Source organism: Melospiza melodia, unplaced genomic scaffold, assembly GCF_035770615.1.
Source record: "Melospiza melodia melodia isolate bMelMel2 unplaced genomic scaffold, bMelMel2.pri scaffold_44, whole genome shotgun sequence".
Lineage (NCBI taxonomy): Eukaryota > Metazoa > Chordata > Aves > Passeriformes > Passerellidae > Melospiza > Melospiza melodia.
In genome coordinates this window covers 4,250,358-4,267,839 of record NW_026948761.1, presented here as the reverse complement: position 1 = coordinate 4,267,839, position 17,482 = coordinate 4,250,358, and positions in this window count along the sequence as shown.

Genomic DNA, 17,482 nt, shown 5'->3' with positions numbered 1-17,482 from the left:
TACCAGGTAGATTGTGCCTGGGCTCCTCTGACCCCTGCTCCTGGGCCAAAGGCGGCAACTGTGGTGTTTCACCTCAGAGACACTTTTGGCTGGCTGGATGGTGCAGCTGAGCACCGAAACAAGTCCTGGCTTGTAGAAACTCAGTTTGCCTCAGGTGAGAAGGCTTCAGGCTAAGGTGAGGAGGAAAAGGAGACAGATTCTGCCGGAGGGTTAATATCAAGAGTTTATTCCGTGGTCACAGACGTCTGAATCTTAGGTAACATCTCCAACAGAATCCTCACCGCATGGCCTGAGTGACTTTTTAGGCTCCGGGGGAAGGGGGAGGGAAGGGACAGGTGAGCCACCAACCAGGGGGGAGGGGCAGGGTCTCAGGCAACGATGACACCCAGACAGGCCAATGACCTCTGGGCACAGGGGCATCTTTTGAACCTGAGCAACCACACGATGGCCTTGCTGGAATGTTAAGACTGATTGACAGCCCAGCAGGGGGCGAGGGGGAAGGGGAAGAGAGATATCGCCACACCTGGGAAGGGGCTGGGAAGTTTAAAACAGGAAATTGCAACACACTGCAACACTCCCCACACATGAAATGTCTTGAGCCAAGAAACTCCTCCACTCTGTCACAATAGGGAATACTGGAGGTGAAATCCCAATTCTGGCCATGGGCACCTAGATAAGAAGGACAGTTCTTTTCCTTAGGAATGAAAGCCCCAGTTCTCAGTAAATTTCTGGTTTGATTGTTTGGATTCTGTTTGGTTTTGTTGTTGCTTTGTTTCCTTGGTGTGCCTGAAGTGTCCAGTCAGGAGCAGAGTGACTCTTGCCAAGGAACTCTGTGCTGCTGTCCCTTAATATTCAGTCTGGTTTTTGCTGCTCCCTTGCTGGGGATTTTTTCAGCGCTCTCAAGGCCTCGTTGGTAACAGGGTGAAGGAGCCCTGGCCCAGGCTCTGGCCCTGGGGGACACGGGGACGCTGCCGGGGGGTCCCTGTCCCTCTATTCCACCCCAGGGCCCCGGCCCCCCGTCCCAGTTTCAGGCTCTGTGGTCGATCTCGTGGAACATCCTCTGGGGGAGGCTGTGGGGCTGGGGGCGGGGGGACCCGGGGGGACAGGGGACCCTGCTGTGCACGAACAGGGTTGGACTGCTCTGGGGGGAACTGTGAGGGGGGCTGGGGCAGAGTGACCTCCCCAGGGACCTCACACAGCCCCTGTGATGTCACACTGCCCCTGTGATGTCACACTACCCCCGTGATGTCACACTACCCCCGTGATGTCACACTGCCCCTGTGATGTCACACTGCCCCCGTGATGTCACACTGCCCCTGTGATGTCACACAGCCCCTGTGATGTCACACTGCCCCTGTGATATCCCAGAGCCAACTCTGAGACTCCACGCTATGATGTGATACAGCTGCTCTGTGATGTCACAGAAGTCTCTGTGATGTCAGAAAGTCACTCTATGATTTCACAATCTCTACTGTGATGTCACAGCCTGCTCTGTGATGTTACACAGCCACCCAGTGTTGTCACAGCCCACTCCCTGATGTCACAGAGCCACCTTCTATGATGGCAGGATCTGCTCTATGGCCTCACACTCTATTATGTCACAGCCAGCTCTGTGATGTAACAACCCCCCTCAGTGATGTCACAAAACCCTCTCTGTGATGTCATACTGACACTCTGTAAGGTCACAGCACATACTTTGACCTCAATGCCAGCTCTATGATGTCATGCAGCCATGCCATGATCTCACAGCCTGTTCTGTGATGTCACAAAGTCCCCTCTATGACGCTGTAGCTGCTCAGTGACCTCACACAACAAATTCTGTGATGTCACAGCCCAATCTGTGACCTCACACAGCCCACTCTGTGCTGTCACTCAGCCCCTTGCTGACATCGCAGCTGCTCTGTGCCTCTATGACACAGCCACAGAGGTGCTGCTGTGACACAGCCCCCTCTGGGCCATCCCACAGCTCCTGCCAGTGCTGAGCCCCTGTGAGCTCTGTCTGTGCCCTGCTGGTGTCCCTGAGGGGCCCTGGCAGTGCCCCAGCCCTGCTGGGCTGTGCACAGGAGCTGCCCTTGCCAGGAGCTGCCTCTGGGCCAGGAGCCCGGCCCAGCTCAGCAGCACAGACACAGCACAGGGACTTTATTGAGCCTCTGGGGCTTTGGTGCTCTTTGCATCAGACTCAGTCCCTCAAAGTGTGCTCCAAAAACCTTCTCAGGGACTCAAAAAGAGGGTGAAACACTGAAGTTTCTCATACTTTAAATAGATCCATCTGAGAGACAGGACTGAGAAAATGTCCCCAGGTTCCAGGTAGAGAAGAACACTGGTGGCAGTGATGACAGCAGGGGACAAGCAAGGGAAAGGTGTCTCTGCTGCTGAGCAAACCTTCGCCTCTGTCCCTGCAGGCTGTCGGTATCCCCGGCTGCCCCACCTGGCTGGGCCCTTCCTTTGCTGACAGTTCTGCCTCCTGCCTGCCTCTGCCTGCCCACACAAAGCCTGGGGCTGCTCCAGGCTCCTGCTGGGGACATGCTGCACCACAGCCCTGCTCTGACAGGGAAATTCCTTTCTGCTGGTGTTCAGTCTGGACCTCCCAAGCTGCACTTGGTGCTATTAGGTCTTCTTCAGTCTTATTCCTACTATGAAGAAAAGCTCCAGCCTCTCTGAAACCACCCATCCATCCCTCCCAGGCTATTCCCTTTCAATCCTCAGTCTCTACACCACTGACCACAGAGGCCACAGACTCTCCCTGCTGGTTTTGTGATGAGGCCTCCAAACCCCATTCTGGGAGATTTTTGAGTCCTCTCCAAGGTCTGTGAAAAGGGAAAAATAGCATTTTTAGTTATTTTCTCCTAAATCCTACCGTGACAGAAAATGGGTCAGTATCTTTAAACTGAATGGGGACAAAATAACATTTGTTAGAAGGAGGAAATATTTTACAATTAAGAAAGTGGCAGGAAACTGCAGCTGTTTTTCCAGAGAAGTGGATTCCCCATCCCTGGAATTGTCCAAGAGCAGGAGCTTTGTGCAACCTCTCCCATTGAAACCTGCTCATCCCCAGTGACAGAATTCCTGCATTGTGGGTTCTCTGATGTGCTGGGTGCCCTCACAAGGCTTCTGGCCAGAATGTCTGCTGAGTGACCTCAAAGCCATCACCATGGTAGCCCTGTCCCCTGGGCCTGGCTCTGCCCTTTCCTCTGCCCCTGCCTTGGCTCTGCTGGCATGAAGAGTTTTGTCATTAATATCTTGTCCCCAAGGTGCTGGGGCCAATGGCTTCCCAGTCAGGCTCCTGGGGCAGAAGTGGCTTTTCAGAGCCCAGCCAGGAATGAGCCCTGAGGCAGCAGCTCTGCAGTGGTGGCCACCAGGCTGGGCTGCCAAGGGAGGCTTCTGGCCATGGCCTGCAAGCAGCTGCTGCTGCCAAGGTGCCTTTGGTGCCTCAGGCTCTCCCTGGCACAGCTCCCAGCATGGCACTCTGCCCCTGTGCCGAGCCCTTCCCTGTGCTGGGGCTGGCCTGGGGCTTTTCCTGCAGTGGGACCTGCCCTGCTGATGGCACAGGAAAGGCAGTTCCTGCTGGAGCAGGAGGCTCTGCCTGCAATGGGCTCCAACAACTCCAGCAAGGTCCTGTTTGCAAAGCCCCCATTAAGCAATGAAGGAGGGCAGTCACACGGCTTTGGGGGTGAATAATGCTGAAACCGGCCTGACTCCTCCATCTCAAAGTTCAACATCCTCAGAGGGAGCTGAAGCTGTGGAAGAGCTGGAAAAATCACCAGAGAAAGGAACAACCAAGTGACACCACTGAGAGCTTGTGCAGCGCTGCTGAGCTGGCCCAGCCTGGGCACATCTGACTGACAGGGCAGCACTTCAGATGAGAAAAGCCCCATCCCAAATTTTAATGGCAGCATCTCCTGACATTTCCCTTCTTGAGGGGTGTGGGGATTCCTCCCAGTGGTGGGGACACCCTGAAGGTCACTGCTGCAGGCTGAGCCAAAGGGAATTGCCCATGGTCATTGGTCTGGGGGAGTGACATAAATCTCTGCTTAAATACAGATTTTCCTTAATACAGTTGCTTTGAAATAATTTCCTAGTGCTCTGTATAATATATTTTACGTCTCTTGCATCCTGGCATGAATATTTCTGATTAAGGAAATTTTGTCTAATCATTACCATAATAGAGAAAATATATTTATATAAATATATCTGCCCATGACAGGAACCCCTGTGAGTGTCTGGGACATCCTGGCCCTTTGGCAGCCTGGGGACACCTGGGATGTCACCATGGAACCCCCATGAGTCCCTGTGACAGATCGGTGCCTTTGCAGCCCAAGGTCCCCTGGGATGTCACCATGGAATGGCTGTGACTGCCTCTGAGCACAGGGCTCTTTACCATCCCCAGAAAGCCCTGGGAAGTCTCCATGGAGCCCCTGTCTGTGCCTGTGACATTCCAGCTCTGGAATAGCCTGGAGACTCTTGGAAGGTCCCCAAGGAACCCCTCTGAGGACCTGTGACAAATCTGATCCTAAGCAGGAAACGATCACCAGCCCCCTGTTGCTATGGTCAGTTTCCATGGCAACCATCACCAGACCCCTGTTGCTATGGTCAGTTTCCATGGCAACCATCACCAGACCCCTGTTGCTATGGTCAGTTTCCATGGCAACCATTCCCAGCCCTCTGTTGCTATGGTCAGTTTCCATGGCAACCATCCCCAGCCCCCTGTTGCTATGATCAGTTTCCATGGCAACCATCACCAGACCCCTGTTGCTATGGGATGTTTCCGTGGCAACCATCACCAGACCCCTGTTGCTATGGTCAGTTTCCATGGCAACCATCACCAGCCCCCTGTTGCTATGGTCAGTCCCTTGGCAGCTCCATGGAGACCCCACAACGGGCCACAGCCCGTTGCCATGGCAACCACTGGCAGCCCCATCCCCAGGCTCATGGGATCCCAGAACCACAGAATTGGCTGAGCTGGGAGGGACCCATCAGGATCCTCCAATCCAACTGCTGGCCCTGCACAGGACACCCCAACAATGCCAGCCTGGGCCTGGCAGCGCTGTCCAAACGCTGCTGCAGCTCAGAGAGCCCTGGAGCTGGGACCCTTCCCTGGGGAGCCTGGGCAGGGCCCCAGCAGCCTCTGGGCAAAAACCTTTTCCTGACATCCAACCTGAGCCTGCCCCGACTCAGCTGCAGCCGTTCCCTCCACTCCTGTCCCTGGGCACCAGAGGGAAGAGGTTCCCACAGCCCCAGCCAGGGACCCGCTCCCAAGGCTGTTGCCATGGCCACCAGGGCTGGGACCAGCTGGGATGCTCGGTTTCCAGGCGCCGGGGTTCAGGAATGGGATTCCCCAATTTCCTGCCCCCGCTAAAACCACGCTGCCCTCACTGCCCTCCTGTCTCCCATGGAAAGCACAAAAGGCAAAGATCCCGGGCTGGGATAAGAACAATTAAATAGGAACAGGAACAAGTTAAAGGACAAACAGAACTGAAACAATCTTGATAACAGAAGGGATAAATGAAACAGTTTCCTGGGAAAACTAAAACACAACTCACTGGGTCTTCCTGGCCACAATTTCCCCTGTTTGGAAAGGACACCCTTCTTCTCAGGGAGAGAGAGAGAGAGTGTCCCTGTTCTGCACCTGGAAATTCTCTGAGGTGGGAGTGAATGTAATAACACAGCCATGGCAAGACCCTCATGTTTTTCAATGCCACATCAGGACACTGGTAGGGGCAGGGAAAGGGACTGGTGTCTTCCCAGCATGGATCATGGGGAACATGGATCACCAGGGTTCTTCCCAATGTGGGTTCTCCCATGGGGGATGAAGCTGGAGTGGTGGATGAAGCTGTTCCTGCATTTGTGGCATTTGCAGGGATCGCTTACTGGTGGCTCCATTGGTGACTGGTCAAGTTAGAGCTGGTGGTGAAGCTCTTCCCACACTGGGGACACTCGTAGGGCCTCTCCCCTGTGTGGATGCGTCGGTGGATGATGAGGGTGAAGTTGTGCTTGAAGCCCTTCCCGCACTCAGGGCAGTGGAAGGGCCTCTCATCTGTGTGAATCTGCTGGTGCTGGAGGAGACCGGAGCTGCTCGGAAACCTCTTCTGACACTGGGGACACTCGTAGGGCTTCTCCCCAGTGTGGATGCGTTGGTGGGTCACAAGGACAGATCTGTAGCTGAAGCCCTTCCCACACTCCCCACACTCGTAGGGCCGTTCCCTGGTGTGGATCCTCTGGTGCCTGATCAGGTGGGAGCTCCACCTAAAGCTCTTCCCACACTCCAAGCACTTGTGGGGCTTCTCCCCATCATGAAGCTGCTCATGGACCACCAGCTCTGAACTCTGGCTGAAGCTCTGCCCACCTTCCTGGCTCAGGGTGGCTCTTTCTTCTTCAGAGCACCCTGGGCTGGGTTTGGAGCCCCTCCTCATGGGGGATGTCTGAGGTTTTTCTTCCCTGTTGGATTCCTGGGCGATTAGAATCACTCAAAACGGCCTCTTTCACGAGGTTCTGCCATGCAGATTTTTCCTCCCTGGTCTCCATCCTCAGTTCCTTCCCTGGGGAAGGAAGGACAAGGACAGGATGGGATTCGCCTCCATGCCAGAGGGAAGGGGAAGGAGATTCCCCCAGTGCATCCCCGGCAGGATGGCTTTGGCAGCAGGGTTGTCCTGCAGCCAGGGGCTGTGCTGGGCTGGGAGATGGAGCAGGAGAGAGGGGGAAATAGGAACTGACTTCCTCCTCACCTATCTGGGTGTCCTTCCTCTTCCTCACAGCCTCCTTCTCCATCCAATCAAGGTTTGGGAATGGGAAATCCTGTTCTGGGAAGAAAACAAAGGGTGCGCACATTGTCTTTTGTACTGGTTTGAAGGCAAACCTGGGGAGGGTCTAAACCAGAATTACAATTTAAAAGAAAATGAAGATCAAGGCAATGATACAGAAACACTGCCTTAAACGGACAGAGTCAGGATATAACCTGACACCCTGTTGTTCAGGGTGGTGGCAGCAGTCCCAGTAAATGGTTGTGCAGTCCTGTTGGAGAGATGAACACGATTCTGTTGAAGCAGTGATCCTGTAGAAGGGTCTGGTCTTCCTCTGGAGGCCCAGTGGTGGTTCTGGAGCTCTTGTCCTCTGGCAATCCAGTAGGAAAGCTGCTCCTGGTGTAGCAAAGCGTCAGCTTATATCAAGGTAGAAATGCTTGGATCCTCCCCCTGGGCGGAGCATCCCACAATGGGAGGATGGAATTTTATCAGTCCTGCAGTGACACTCAATGGCCCATTCACAGAAGATATCTCCCCTGGAGGGCGTTATCAGGGCTGAGTCATGGAAGAGATAAAGAACACTGCCCCACCTGTTTATAACAGTTGATGAAGATGGTGATTGAAAACATGCATTTGGTTACATCTTGCATGGCAACCTGAAGCAGTGGGGCAATCCCTGCTCAGGGGGTGAACACCACCCCCCTTACCCAAACTGGCTCAGCTGTAAAACCCCCACCCTGGGAATGCCACGCATACAGGGGGCAATGTCACACTTGCCCTGCCCCAGGGGAGGGCTCTTTTTCCTGTCATTCCCTTCCTGTCCCCCCTTTTCTATCCCATTTACTTTTCAATAAAATTCATTTTGGGTTTGGTCTCATTATCACCTTAATTGGGGCAGAGGAATCTCTCTAACACTTTTCTTAACCAGACTCACCAGACTGTGAAATTATTTTGGCACAGTGAGTTTAGGCACTGTTCTCTGACCCCAAGTGCCTTTGACAACAGCATGGTTCCCTCCTCTGAGGAAGTTGTGGTTCTCTCTGGAGGAACTCTTTGAAATTGGGCTGCAGATTTCTCTGAGTGACTTATGGGAGAACCAATGAGGTAAATCGCCTTTGTGGGCCTGGAGAGTAAAGAAAATATTTTGTTGTCCTTCTATTACAGCGACCTGATGAAGGTCTTCAGGGTGAGAGAAGTGGATGAGAATCTTGGTTCATGATCAGAAGGCTGGATTTATTGATATATGATATATAATACATTATAACTATACTAAAAGGAATAAAGAGAAAAGTTGCAGAGGCTTGCTAAGCTAAGAATAGAAAGAAGAGAATGAATAACAAAGTTCTGTGTCCAGCAGAAAGCAAGGACCAACTCTCCCGTGAGTGGTCAGCAAATCCAAACACTCACAGAAGACCAATCACAGATGCTCCTGTTACATTCCAAATCAGCAGATAATTATTGTTTGCATTTTTCTTCTGGGGCCCCAGCTTCACAGAAAGGACAAATCCTAAAAGAGAGGATTTTATGAAAAAATGTCTGTGACATCCTTCCTTGAAATGTTTTTTTAAAATCACAGGAGGAAAGGGAGCAAATGATACCAGCGAGACTGACAAGGTTCATTCACCCCATGGTGAGGAACACAAGGCTGCTAAAAGTCCTACAAGAAGCTCAGCTCAAGTAGCTAAATTCCCAAATAACTCCTGAATTCCCAGGCTTGAGTGCTTTGCGAAATGTGGGAATCATTTTTCTCTTCATCCCTGTTCACCTTTGTGACAGTTACAGAGTTTACTTTCCTTTTAATGATATCTGTATTGGGCTGAATTTACACTTTTATCAGAATGTGCTAGCAGCTGAGCTGGAGCTGTGCAGGAACCAGTGGAACTTGGAATTGCCACAAAATGGTTTGTACTGTCAGTTTATTAATGTTTGGGATTTGTTTGCATTTTCATCACATCTGACTTGTGGGAAAATCAAATATTCATCAAAGTGATTTATGCAGAGTCAAGTTTGATTTCTGCCAAATTATTTTGTCCAGTGCCCAGGGTATGCTCGAGGGGTCCCTGTGCCTCTCGCCATGGGGGATATTTGGCAGGGGTTTGGGGGGGTTGTCCCTGTCCCTGTCACCCCAGGCCATTCCCCAGGGGGTCTCCATCATTCTCACCCCAGAGAATGCCTGGAGGGTCTCCCTCCCTCTCACCCCTGTGCCAGGGGGTACTCAGGGCAGTCTCTGTCCCTCTCAGCCCAGGGGATGCTCGGGGGTCTCTGTCCCCTCACCCTGGGGGATGCTCGGGGGGTCTCCATCCCTCTGGCCTCAGGCAATGCCTGTGCAGGGCTGGGGACCAGGGGCTCTGTGTCCCTCTCTCCGCTGAGGGTGCTCGGGGCTGGGGGTGCTCTCCGACCTTCTCACACCTGGGGAGGCCGGGGGGGTCTCTGTCCCTTTCAGCCCTGGTGTGACCCCACCCAAACATCATTGGGCTCTGGGTGAGCTCAATCCCAAACCCTGATCCTGGTCTCAGTCTCACTCCACATTTAGACACACTCACAGTTCTGTATTTATTCTCATCCCAGTTTCAGACTCATCTATCCCAAGACCCAACCCCAACCCCAGCCCTAAAGCCAATCCCATGTCCAGCCTTAACCCCAATCCCAGCACTAATCCAAATCTCAACCCCAACTCCAATCCCAGCCCCAATTCCAGCCCCTTCCTAAATCCTCAGCCCCAAACCAAATCCCAGGTTCAGCCCTTCTGGGGGTTTGGGGGTGTCTCTGTCCCTCTGAGCCTGATGATGTTTGGGTGGGGTCACAGCAGGGCTGAGAGGGGCAGAGACCCCCCCGGCCTCCCCAGGTGTGAGAAGGTCGGAGAGCCCCCCCAGGCCCGAGCACCCTCAGCGGAGAGAGGGACACAGAGCCCCTGGTCCCCAGCCCTGCACAGGCATTGCCTGAGGCCAGAGGGATGGAGACCCCCTGAGCATCCCCCAGGGTGAGGGGACAGAGACCCCCGAGCATCCTCTGGGCTGAGAGGGACAGAGACTGCCCTGAGTACCCCCTGGCACAGGGGTGAGAGGGAGGGAGACCCTCCAGGCATTCTCTGGGGATGAGAATGATGGAGACCCCCTGGGGAATGGCCTGGGGTGACAGGGACAGGGAAAACCCCCCCCAAGCATCTCCCAGGGCAAGAGGAACAGAGGCTTCACAAGCATCCCCTGGGCACCAGACAAAGTAATGTTTTTTCTTGTCAGAAATCAAAATTGACCGTAGATAAAATGCCTTGAATTTATTTTTCCCACAAGTCACTTGTGATGGAAAGGCAAATAAATCCCAAAATTTTATAAGCTTATAAGAGAAGCTATTTTGTGGCAAATCCAAATTCCTTTGGTCTTGTACAGCTCCAGCTCAGCTGCTGGCACATTCTAAAAAAAGAAAAGTGGGAAATAGGCCCAATACGGATTATGAAAAGGAAGGGGAAGCTATGCGTAGCTGTCAAAAAGGTGACAGGGACAAAGAGAAAAATTATTCTAACATTTGGCAAAGTCCCCCAGCCTGTGAAACAGACCTCCCCTGGAGGGGGCCAAGTGTGTCATTGTCCCCTGTGTGTGTGGCCTTTTTGGGGTGGGGGTTTTACAGCTGAGCCAGTTTGGGTAAGGGGGGTGGTGTTCACCCCCTGAGCAGGGATTACCCCACTGCTTCAGGTTGCCATGCAAGATGTAACCAAATGCATGTTTTCAATCCCCACCTTCAGCAACTGTTATAAACAGGTGGGGCAGTGTTCTTTATCTCTTCCATGACTCAGCCCTGATAACGCCCTCCAGGGGAGATATCTTCTGTGAATGGGCCATTGAGTGTCACTGCAGGACTGATAAAATTCCATCCTCCCATTGTGGGATGCTCCACCCAGGGGGAGGATCCAAGCATTCCTACCTGGATATAAGCTGATGCTTTGCTACACCAGGAGCAGCTTGCTTACTGGATTGCCAGAGGACAAGAGCTCCAGAACCACCACTGGGCCTCCAGAGGAAGACCAGACCCTTCTACAGGATCACTGCTTCGACAGAATCGTGTTCATCTCTCCAACAGGACTGCACAACCATTTACTGGGACTGCTGCCACCACCCTGAACAACAGGGTGTCAGGTTATATCCTGACTCTGTCAGTTTAAGGCAGTGTTTCTGTATCATTGCCTTGATCCTTATTTTGTTACTGAATTTGAATTCTGGCTTAGACTCTTCCTCAGGTTTGCCTTTAAACCAGTACAAAGCTCATTGTGCTCATCCCTTGTTTTCCTCCCTTGTTTTAGGAATATCCCATTCCTAAAACTCGGCCAGATGGCGGAAGACACCTCAAGGAAGATGAGGATGCCCCAGGACACCCAGGCAGGTGAGGAGGAAGTCAGTGCCCCTTTCCCCCTCTCTCCTGCTCCATCTCCCAGCCCAGAAAATCCCCTCTATGCAGGACAACCCCGCTGCCAACGCCATCCTGCTGGGAATGCACTGTGGGGATCTCCTTCCCCATCCCTCTTCACGGAGGGAAATCCCATCCTGTGCTTGTCCTTACTCTACCAGAGAAGGAGCTGAGGATCAAGATCAGGGACGACAAATCCCCACAGCAGAACTACATGGAAGAGACCGGTTTGAGTGGCTCCATGGGAAAAGAATCCAATGGGGAGGAAAAGCCCTGGAGATCCCCCATGAGGAGGAGGTGCTCCAAACCCAACCCAGGGTTCTCTGAGGAGGAAAGACCCACCCTGAGCCAGGAAGGTGGACAGAGCTTCAGCCAGAACTTGGAGCTGGTAGTCCAGGGGCAGCTTCATGATGGGCACAAGCTCCACAAGTGCTTCGAGTGTGGGAAGAGCTTTAGGTGGAGCTCCCACCTGATCAGGCACCAGAGGATCCACACCAGGGAACGGCCCTACGAGTGTGGGGAGTGTGGGAAGGGCTTCAGCTCCAGCTCTGCCCTCATCATACATCAACGCATCCACACTGGGAAGGGGCCCTACGAGTGTCCCCAGTGTCAGAAGAGGTTTCAGAGCAGCTCCAGTCTTCTCCGGCACAAGCGGATTCACACGGATGAGAGGCCCTTGCGCTGCCCTGAGTGCGGGAAGGGCTTCAAGCACAACTCCAACCTCATCAGGCACCGGCACATCCACACAGGGGAGAGGGAGAGGCCCTACGAGTGTCCCCAGTGTGGGAAAAGCTTCACCCAGATCTCTGTCTTAACCAGACACCAACGGAGGCACCTGGAAGGGAAGCTCTGCCAATGCCCCAATGCAGGAGGACTTTTGTGCACTGCCCCAACTTCATCCATAGTTGGAGGATCCATGTTGGGAAGAGCCCTGGTGATCCATTTTTCCTTCGGATCCATGCTAGGAAGACACCTGTCCCTTTTCCTGCCTCTGCCAATGACATGATTTGGGATGGAAGAACATGAGGGTCTTGCCATGACTGTGTCATTACATTCACTCCCACCTCAGAGAATTGCCAGGGACAGGAAAGGGACACTCTCTCTCTCTCTCTCTCTCTGTCCCTGAGGAGAAGGGTGTGCTTTCCAGGCAGGAGGAAATACGTGGCAAGGCAGACCCAGTAAGTTGTGTTTTAGTTTTCCCTGTAAACAGTTTTATTTATACACTCTGTTATCAATATTGTTTCTGTTCCATTCGTTCCTTATATCATTGTTGTTCCCAAAAAATTGTTCTTATCCCAGACCGGGATCTTTGCCTTTGTGGTTTCCATGGGAGGTGGGAGGGCAGTGAGGGCAGCGCGGTTTTAGCAAGAGCAGGAAATTGGGGAATCCCATTCCTGAACCCTGGCCCCTGGAAACCGAGCATCCCAGCTGGTCCCAGCCCTGGTGGCCATGGCAACAGCCTTGGGAGCGGGTCCCTGGCTGGGGCTGTGGGAACCTCTTCTCTCTGGTGCCCAGGGACAGGAGTGGAGGGAACGGCTGCAGCTGAGTCGGGGCAGGCTCAGGTTGGATATCAGGAAAAATTTTTGCCCAGAGGCTGCTGGGGCCCTGCCCAGGCTCCCCAGGGAAGGGTCCCAGCTCCAGGGCTCTCTGAGCTCCAGTAGCGTTTGGACAGCGCTGCCAGGCCCAGGCTGGCATTGTTGGGGTGTCCTGTGCAGGGCCAGCAGTTAGACTGGAGGATCCTGATGGGTCCCTCCCAGCTCAGCCAATTCTGTGGTTCTGGGATCCCATGAGCCTGGGGATGGGGCTGCCAATGGTTGCCATGGCAACGGGCTCTGGCTGCAGGCCTGAACTGGTGTCCATGGCAACCACCCCTGGCATGGGGTCTCCATGGAGCTGCCAAGGGACTGACCATAGCAACAGGGGGCTGGGGATGGTTGCCACGGAAACTGATCATAGCAACAGGGGGCTGAGGATGGTTGCCATGGAAACTGATCATAGCAACAGGGGGCTGGGGATGGTTGCCATGGAAACTGACCATAACAACAGGGTCCTGGTGATGGTTGCCTGCTAAGGATCACATTTGTCACAGGCACTCAGAGGGGTTCCGTGGGGACTTTCCAAGAGTCTCCAGGCTCTTCCAGAGCTTGAATGTCACAGGCACAGACAGGGGCTCCATGGAGACCTCCCTGGGCTTTCTTGGGATGGTAAAGAGCCTTGTGGTCAGAGGCAGTCACAGCCATTCCATGGTGACATCCCAGGGGACCTTGTGATGCAAAGGCATCGATCTGTCACAGGCGCTTACGGGGGCTCCACGGTGACATCCCAGGAGTCTCCAGGCTGCCAAAGAGCTGGGGTGTCCCAGAAACTCACAGGGGTTCCTGTCATGGGCACAGTGGGAGCTTCAGGCAAAACCTTTATTTCTTTTTTGGAGAAACTCCTGCTGAGACATGAGATGGAGAAATTACATACTGCAGGCACCATGGATCCTCAAACCCCTGCAGGGCCCCTAGACTTCTAAAATTCCTTCTAAGAGAGGAGACTGGGAGCAGTTGCATCCAATCCCATCTCCAGACTTTGTCAAAGGTGTTAAAGATTAGACACGTGGAATTGAACTTTAATGCAATTTTCCCCCCAGGGTTAAAGATTGAATACCAGATAAATTTATATAAATACAGCTCTGATTTTTTCTGATCATTATTAGACAGAATGGTTCATTCCCACCACAAAGTAAATGAAAAAAGGGAGTTTTTGTTACAGTCTGAGGTGGTCTGCACACAACCTTCCCCAGAGTTTCTTGTGCCAATGGGTAGGAACCACGAGAGCACCAGCACATAGACACAGACAGACACACACACAGACACACATACACACAGACACACACACACAGAGAAATGCTGAAAGTGTCCAGGGGCCAAAGACAAAAACAAAGGAGAGTCCAGGGTACAAATACAGGGAAAGAGGGTGCAGAGTAGAGCACCGGGGATCCAATGCTCTGAGGGCTCAGGGGCGGTACACATGGAAGGGACCAATAGTAAATGCCAGTGTGGATGGGTAGGGTTACACAGCAGTGGGAAAACAGGGAAGGGAGAACTCACCAGAACATGAACATATAAGAGTTAAAGGGGTAGAGAAGGCCAAGGGAGAGTACAGAACTGGGACAAATTAACATAGTGCTGCAGAGCACCATGGGGAAGCCTCTTTCCTCACCCTGAGTTGTGAGGAATGCCCAGAGCCTACAGTGTGTCTCTCCAGGGCATTTCTGCTGGCTTTTCCCTGGTAGGCTCACAGGTTTGCACAGTTGTGCAGTGTCACAATGATCTCCTTGGTTCTGCATTCCTGCTGTGGCTGCTGTAACAATGGACCTGTGATACCATGAGGCTCCATAGTGTCACCATAGTCCCTTTGGTTCCACAAGGCCCTGCTGGGACATGATGGACCCTTGGTTCCATGAGGGGCCTGGGCTCCCACAGCCCCTCACAGGGCCTTAAGGCATCTCCGAGTTCCCCATTGCCCCTCATGGCCTCTCAAGGCCCTTCATGGCCCCTCATGACGGATGGCTCCTCACAGCCCCTCACAGCCCCTCTCAGCCTCAGGCTTGGGGCTCCACCCAAGGCAGGAGAACAGGTTGGGCCCTACTTGTTCTGCTTTCATTTCAGTCCTTTCACAGCCACAAGTGCAGAAAGGCTGAAATGGAGCCTTTCCCCAGCGTTTCCCTCAGGGTTAACTGCGGGCTGAAGCTCTGTGCTGGCCCCGGCCCCAGCGCCACCATCCCTGTAGCCGCCAGGCCTTTGCTGTTCCCCCGTGTCCGTTCCCTGTCCCCGAGTCCCGCCCGGCTCTGGCAGCAGCAGCAGCCGCAGCGCAGGGGGCGCCGGCCCGGCCCAGCCGGGGCTCCCGGCCAGGAGCAGCAGCAGCGCCGGCCTCTTCCCGCCTGCTCCTGCCTCAGCTCCCAAGAGCTTTTTCCAGCTCAATTCTAGAGAAGAGCAGCCAGCACCTACACACAGCCCGGACTGCTCAGGGCCCGCCTGTGCTGCCCTGAGCCAGCCCTCAGAGGAAGAAAGGATCGGATTCCAGCGCTGTTTCCAGCTCTATTTGACTCACCCTGAGGTGACAGGAGGAGGCTACTGGTGCCTTTGCCTTGGGAATTGTAGATCATGGCTGCTCTTGGCCCTCTTCTGCTTGCCACCTGAATTTTATCCATAAAAATGCAAGTGCCTCTTTCAGTTGGTGCTACCCACGGTGCTTTCATGACAGTGAAGTCAGTATTTTTGTCACAGGCATAAAGATCAGCAGATACTGGAATGCTCACCAGCCCCTGAACACTAAGATGAGGGGAATTAAAGCCACACAGGCCACATTTGCAGCGCTCAAACACAGCCCTGTTGCTGGCGTTGTTGAAATAGAATAAGCTGACAGAGGCTGTCCCAGAATTTGCCTCCGCAATGTGGAATTAAATCAAAAAATCCACCAGGAGAAACAGAAACCAGAACTTCTTGACTTGCTTCATTGCTCCTTCCCAGCAGCAGGAAACGCAGATGCCCAGAGGTGTTTTGCACTGCTGCTGCCCCCAGTTTGAGCCCAGGCTCTGCCCAGTCCCAGCGGGAACCTGAGCCCAGCCCAGAGAGCTCAGCGCACACGGGGCCAGGCCCAGAGCCCCGGGCATGGCCGCCCATTGTGGGGCAGCGGCACAGACGGAATGTCCTGCAGCCTAAACCTCCTGCTCCTGCCACACAGTGCCAGCCTTCTCCCCCTCCTCCTCTTCCAGCACAGCACAAATTCCAGCTCAGAGGAGGCTGCCCCAGAGAGGGCTCCAGCTCCTGTTCCAGCCTGAGTGTCCCTGCAGAGGAACAGGGCATCTTTCAGCCACTTCCACAAGCTCACGCTTCTCATTTTATAGGGAATCTGGGATGCAAATGGTCTTGCTAAGAAAGCCAAAAGATAAGGGAATGGATTAGTAATTATTAGAAAAATTTACCCTTCTTCCAGGCAAGGTTCACCCGGTCATTCCCTGCATTTCTCCTTTTCAGATTGTTTCAGTCAGCTACTCTGAGAGGTCCATCTTGTTCTGGTGCTTATCATGAACTGATTGTGCTCTTGATTTATGCACCAAGGCACCAGATGTGGAATCATCCACACTGAATTCAGAAACAAACTCCCCCTGTCAGAGCATTTTCACATTCCAGATAATTTTCAAGATGTCCAGTAACAAGTTGGAATGATCATCACGCAACTCTGCACTTGTGGCTGCAGGCTCTGGAGATTCTTTCTCTGCAGTCAGCCAGGCTTGTATTCCCTAACAATTCTTTGTATCACCTCCTGTTTTCTTAGCCTGGAACAGGAACAATGAAAAGCTTACCCATAGCACAACTCCCCAGTCCACCAGCAAAAGAAAGGACAAGTTGTCAAGTTCTCCAAACCTTTGTCTGCTTTGCTGCAAGAGTCCTGCTGCATGCACAGTGTGGAAAGCCAAGAGAAGCCGCAGTTGGTGGCACATCTTGTGACAGGAGCTTGACCTCGTTTTCCAGGAAAGGTTTTTGAGAAGAGCAGACAGGACTGTGGAGAAGATTCCTGGAAAATGGAACCAGCTTTCTAGAAGTGAAATGAAAATGGAAAGAAACCATCTGAAATGTTTTCCTCAGTTTATTTCTATGCTCCTCTTTTCCATCTTGCAATACTTCTCCATGCCATGAGTTCTAAATGCATCTCACCTCTAAGATCAATAACTTAGCGAGTTTTAGACACACTAAAATACCATGACCAGCACAGTTTGCCTTCCCCTGTTTTTGTTGGAAAGCAATGCTGGAGCCACAAGTGCAGCGCTTGGGTCGGGCACGAATCCTGCAGGCAGGGAATGTGCCCCGGCAGAGTGTGACCCTCAGCAGGGACAATGCTCAGCAGCGTTGCTGCGCTCAGTCTCCATGGAACCATGCCAAGAGCAGCTGCTGAGCTCAGAAGCCATCGCAGCCCCCGCCCTGCTCCAGAGCCCCTTGGCAGGGTGGGCTCCTGCCCCGGCTCTGTGTGCCAGGAGCCGGCAGCACTGGGTGCAGGGAGCCCAGGGAGGGCACAGAAACGCTGGGTGAGAAATGCTGGGGCACAGCGAGATGGGTGAGTGCAGCCGGCCAGGAGCAGCACGCCCTGGGGGCACAGCCTGCAGGACAGATGGCCAAGGAGAGAAAACATCTTCTCAGGAGGGTGGAGAACAAAATTTAGTTGCAAACTTCAGAGAATGAGGTACTTGGAAAATTTTAAATAGCATTGAATTGCAGTAAATCACTTCATAAAGCACTGACTTAGCAAACTCTAACCTGTCCAACTTCAACTTATCCAGATTTCGAGAAGATGAAGTCAGG